The following is a 6183-nucleotide window of genomic DNA, read 5'->3' as shown; positions in this document are numbered from 1 at the left end:
AGATTAACCAAAGAACATATATACTTACTAGAGGCCCGGTGCATGAAATTCGTGCACTCAGAGGTGGGGGGGAGTCCCCTCAACCCGGATTATGAGAGGGTGCAGGCCAGGCCAAGGGACCCCACCAGTGCATGATGGGGGCCAGAGAGGGACATGGGAAGTTGGCCATTCTGGGAGGGACCGTGGGAGGGCTCCAGGGCATGTCCAGCCCATCTCGCTCAGTCCCGATTGGCCGGACTCCAGCAGCAAGCTAACCTACTGGTTGGAGCGTCTTCCCCCTAGTGGTCAGTGCACGTCATAGCAAATGGTCGACTGTCTGCCCCCTGGTGGTCAGTGCATGTCATAGTGAGCGGTTAAGTAGCCTTAGCATATCATTAGTATATTATGCTTTGATTGGTTGAACGGATGACTGGACAACCAGACACTAAGCATATTAGGCTTTTCTTATATAGGATTAGAGGCCTGGTGCACAAAATTTGTGCACAGGTAGGGTCTCTAGGTCTGGCTGGCGATCAGGGCCGATCTGTGTGGCGACCGGTGGTGCAATCAAGGGGCCCCCACAGGCACCCGCCTTGGCTGGCCTGGCGCTGAATGCTCACCGGCCCTGCCCCCCCACTGCCACCACTGGTCACCTCCCTCTGCGGGGCAACCTGAGGGGCAATTGGGGGGCAGAGCCGCTTGCTTGCCTGCCAGCCCTGCACCCCAATTGCCCCGACACTGCCGCCGGTTGTCTCCTTCTGTAGGAGGCAACCGGTGGGGTGATTGGGAGCCCCCCATTGACACCTGCCTTGACTGGCCTGGGGTCTGTGGGCTGGGGGAAGCTCCTGTATTGAGCATCTGCCCCCTGGTGGTCAGTGTGTGTCATAGCAACCAGTCATTCCATCGGTCATTCTGCGTTTGGTCAATTTGCATATTAGGCTTTTATTATAGAGGATATGCATAGCCCATGGACAACAGACAATAGGGTGGTGAAAGTCTGGGGGCGGGGAAGGGGCTGGGCAGAGGTAAGTAAATGGGGAAAAATGACGGAACAGTTCTGCATTTTGATTGTGATGGTGGTTTCATAAATATGCATTGTTCAAAAGTTATAAAACTATACAACAGAAGGAAGAATTTTGCTGTAAATTTAAAAATAAATTTAAAAATTCTTCCAAATGTACATCTCCAGATCAGATATCTCCCCTTCAGTCATATATCTAACTATCTGATATCTGCACTTAGATGTTTATTAAGCAGCTTCAGCCTAACCTGTCCTAAACCAAACTCCTGATCTTTTTCCCCAAACCTGTCTCATCTATAGCTTTCCCCATCTCAGCTAATGGCAGCTTTATTCTTCTAGTTGCTCAGGCCAAAATACTCTTTATTTTATAACCCACATCCAATCTACCATAAATCCATCCTCAGAGCCATTCTTGACCTCCCTCTTTATCTTATAACCCACATGCAATATACCATTAATCCAGTTATCTCTATCCCTCAAGAACATATTCAGAAACTCATTATTTTCACCCCTATCAACCTGGCCTCAGCCATCATTGTTTTATAATGACATTCTCACTAGACTCAGTTGTGTTGAGCAAGATTTGCCCCCACCCCCAAATGCCTCTTTCAGAAAAGACTTGCTGCCCAACTACTGTATTGGAAGTGTTGTCAGCAGAGAGCCTTCAGTTGTTAACTAATTCAGAGAGCTGCATCACTCCCTCTATTCAAAACACAGAGGCCTCCTTGCTTTTTCCAAAGCAGACAGGCACAAGACCTGGCTCAGAGCCTTTGTACCTGCTTTCCTCGATGCTTAACCACTCCTCCCTTAGATCTTCTTCTTATTAGTCTCATTGTCCCTCTAAGGACACCTGCCATTGGGAATTAGAGCCCCACAGGATAATCCAGGATGATCTCATATCAAGATCTTTAACTTAATCACATCTGCAAAGACCCCTTTTCCAAATACAGTCACCTTTAGAGGTTCAGGGATTAGGACATGAGCATAACCTTTTGGGGGCTACCATTCAACCAACTACACTCTCTTAGCTCACGCCTTCACTTCTTTTAAAACTTTCCTCATAAGATGTCATCTCACTGTACAATCTACCCTCACCACCCTACTTAAAATGGAAACTTCCATACCCTCATTCCCTTCCCTGCTTAATTTATCTCCATAACATTTATCACCATCTGATATATGTTATATATTTTACTTATTTATTTATTCATTTTTTAACTTTTTTTGGTTAATCCTCACCTGAGGATATTTTTTCCATTGTGTTTTCAGAGAGAGTGGAAAGGAGGGAGTGAGGGGGAGAGAGAGAGAGGAGAGAGAAACATCAATGTGAGAGAGACCCATCAATTGGTTGCCTCCCTCATGTGCCCTGACTGGGGCTGGTGGTCAAACTAGCAACCAAGGTACATGCCCTTGTCAAAAAATCAAACCCATGACCCTTTGGTGTGCGGGCCAATGCTCTAATCACTGAGCAATGCTGGCCAGGGACCTTATGTTTTCTTTATTATTGCATTAAGTCTGCCTACCCCATTAGAATTGCCAGTTTTGTGGGATTATTATTATTATTATTATTTTGTCTATTGTGTTCACCACTATATCTTCATTCCCTAGAATAATGTCTCGTGCAATTGTGATGTTAAATGAGTAATTATCACCATTTTATGAATTCTTAAGCAGACATAAAGAGGTCAAGTAATTTGCCCAAGTATGGCATGCAAAGCAAGGTTTTGTCACCCCAAAACCCATGTTGCTAACGTGATGACAAACCATCTGGACCAGGTGGCAATGATCTATTGTCTTAAAGTTGAGGAAACACTTAATTGACTTCTTACCCTTAGACTATCTGGAATACATGAAACACTTCTCTTATCTAAAAAATCTTTCCATGCCCTCAATTTCTTTTAATAACACTCTCTGTTAGAGAATTTTTTCCTTCTAACTTGCCTAAATCTTTCATGCTACAGTGGAGGTTTGTTTCTTCTTCTGTCTTGAGCAGCTGCTATCCAGTCCCCTTGCATTTGGAGATTATTATCAACTCACCCTGTGGGCATTACTGGTCCAGACAAAACACTCCAGACAAGTTCCGTTAGCTTTTCCAGAAATCTCATTTTATTGTTTTCCCCTCTCTCCCTTCTCCCCTTCCTTGCAATGGGTTTCTGATAAAATGCAAGATGAGATTTTTGGCTTGTAGCATGCATTGCCCTTAGGTGATGTTCTATAAATAATGAATGGAACAGAACAACATTTTTTAAAATGCATGTTTTGGCACAAATTCAATTAGTGGTGTTGGCACTTTGCTAACCTAGCAAATAAATGCATTTTCCCTGGCAACCAAATCCGGGTTCCAGCTCTTAATGCCTATTTTTTGGGAGTCCTATTTGCAAATTGTATTTTCATAAACATCAAAGAATGCTCAGAGGGAGAGGGAAGAGGCAGGTAATAGTTCCATCCAACTCACAGGCAGGAACAGTGAGGTGGAAAGGGACTGGGCTTCTCCAGGATGGACAGACAGCCTGGGGCTTCCTATACTGGATCACATTGATTCATAGAGCTCCAGAGGCCGAAGGCATTTGCTCATTCCATCATGCAAGCCACTATGGAGCGCAAGGCCTGATAAAATCGCAGCCGATGTTTGGGCGGACGTTGTTCTGTGCTTTGTCAGCCAGATTCTCAGCCTGTGAAGCTTTGTGCAATGTGTGTAGAGCCTCATCTCAGGCTAGTTGATGGGAATTTCTATAATAAGGAAAACTGAAGCCAAATTCTCAACCAATATAATTCTGTGAATTCCCATAGAATTACGTAAGCTGAGAATCTGGCCTATGTATGCATGCATGTATATATTATTTTATGAGGTCAATCATAAAGATGATCATAAAAGTAGAGATGACTATAAAAGTGTCTCTATTACATTGTTATTTTTTTGGAGGGGTCATAATCTTAGACCAAGATTCTATAGTAGAATAAATGGGAGATTACATGTGTGTATATATATACATATATATGTGTGTGTGTGTGTAATACATACATATATGTGTAGTGTGTGTGTGTGTGTGTGTGTGTGTGTGTGTGTGTGTGTGTAGTATAGTATATACACATATACAGATATACTGGATTCCATACAAGGGTACAGAAACTACATGTTATTAGAATCCACTGGGTGCAGTTGTAACTTATTTTATTTCTGTCTTTTCAGAATGTTTTGTTTTCCTCCATTTTTGTTTGATTGAAGTGACCCCATTATGGGGACAGTTCTAATCAAACCTGGACAGATGAGCTCTTTAAATTGTTCAGAAAGCACTTGAGAATTCTATTCAGGAAGTTTCCAACACTAGAGCAATTTAGAGCTGGCTGTCTGTGCCTCCCCCAGTGCAGGTGGCTTTTATCTTTATTATGGATTGTTCAATGAAACATTCTGGTCACTTGAGTTTATTTTCAATGTAACATTTAAACCTGTAAAGAATAAATCCCATATGTGTGAGAGGGAATAACAGCAGAAAAGGAGACATGGAAACTTTTACCTTCTCCCTCTAGCCATTGGTTCAGGGCCAGCCTGGGTCTGCATTGGCAGAACAGGTCAGCCTTTCCATGAATGCCATTTCTTGTGCTGTGTAAAAAGGTTGGTGGTCTTGGTCTGGTGGGCCTATGTGAGTAACTGCCTACATCACTAGCCCAAGCCCAACAAGTCAATACTGACTCCATGGCATAAAACTAGAGTGGTCGGACTCAGTGGAGAGTTATCTCCCATGTCCCTGGGTCCAGGCTGATGTGAGGCAATCTTGGACAGTCTTTGATAACTCTTCTGTGCCTCTCCTTATCTGACTGGATAGACTGTGTTGTTGTTTTTTTCAGGGTAGGGGTGGTGTCTCTCCTGTATGGTTTCAAGCTTTTTTTCACATTTCAAAGGCATTAACTCAGCCAACTACTGAGCAGATTCTACATTATTCAGGCCTTATGCTGGGTTCTAATCTGGAAAAGGGAGTCCAAGTCTTAAGGAGCTCACAGCTTGTCAGGGAGGAGAGGCCAAGGCCACACCCAGCTCATGGCATCCTGGAGCCGAGCAGCAATGCGGTGTAGGGAGCTCTGGCTTAGCAGGCAGGGAGGGACCCAGCAGAGAGGGAATAGGCAGGAATTAAGATCTTGAAAGATGAATAGGACTTTGTCAGGAAGAGGGGATAAGGGAAGAATGTTCCAGGTTGAGGAAACCCCATGGGCAAAAGTACAGAATAGTCAAATATGTGTATAGTTTTAGGAATCCCATCAGTGTCTCTGCTAAGCAACTGTGCTACAGGCAAACACCAGAGCATGCCTACAAAGCTCATCACTTGGCTGGCTTTTCTGCCTGGAAGATTCTTCTTTTGTGTTTCCCTTCCTCTTACCTTTACCCCAACATTCTTAACTTCATGAGGTCAAGCCTTCTCACATTCCTGCTTGTTTGCACTTGCTACCATAATCAACTTTTTCTGGCTATCTCTCTTTCATCCTCCTAAGTTTTTCCAGGATTTAAAAAATGTTAATGACTACAATATATTGCATATACCCATATGTTCTTCCTACTCCACCATTAAGCATTGGAGTCTATTTCTATTCCACTTGAACCTGGGAAGGCCATAGTGACTGCCTTGCTAAAAAGAACGCAGAAGTACTGATGTATGGTTTTCTGAATCTGGGTGATAGAAAGGAACACAGCTTCTGCCTGGCTCTCTTGAGAAATGGGCCTTGGGATCCTTAAACTACTATATAAGAAGTCACAATGCTAAAGAAGCCACATGGAGAGACCACATAGAGATAGACAAATGATGGAGGAGCAACAGCCATCCCAGCCTGCAACTGTTTGAGCTAGGGTTTCCTCAGCCTGGAACATTCTCTCTTATCCCCTCTTCCTCCTCGCCACCAACCTCCAGATGTGTGTGTGTGTGTGTGTGTGTGTGTGTGAGAGAGAGAGAGAGAGAGAGAGAGAGAGAGAGAGAGAGAGAGAGTAAGCCTTCCAGGGGTCCCAGCTAGTGGAGAGAGCAGATATGTGTTGTCTCCTCTGAGCCCTAGCTATGTTACAGATTTTTGAGCAAATTAATGTTTAGGGTGACTAATTTGTCCTGATCTGACTGGGTCATTTTTGGTTTTAGCACTGAAAGGCCTGCATCCCAGGAATCCACTCAGTCCTGGGTAAACCGGGAAGGTTAATGTTATGG

This window comes from Myotis lucifugus, unplaced genomic scaffold (genome assembly GCF_000147115.1).
Source record: "Myotis lucifugus unplaced genomic scaffold, Myoluc2.0 scaffold_76, whole genome shotgun sequence".
Classification (NCBI taxonomy): Eukaryota; Metazoa; Chordata; class Mammalia; order Chiroptera; family Vespertilionidae; genus Myotis; species Myotis lucifugus.
This window is presented reverse-complemented; position numbering follows the sequence as displayed.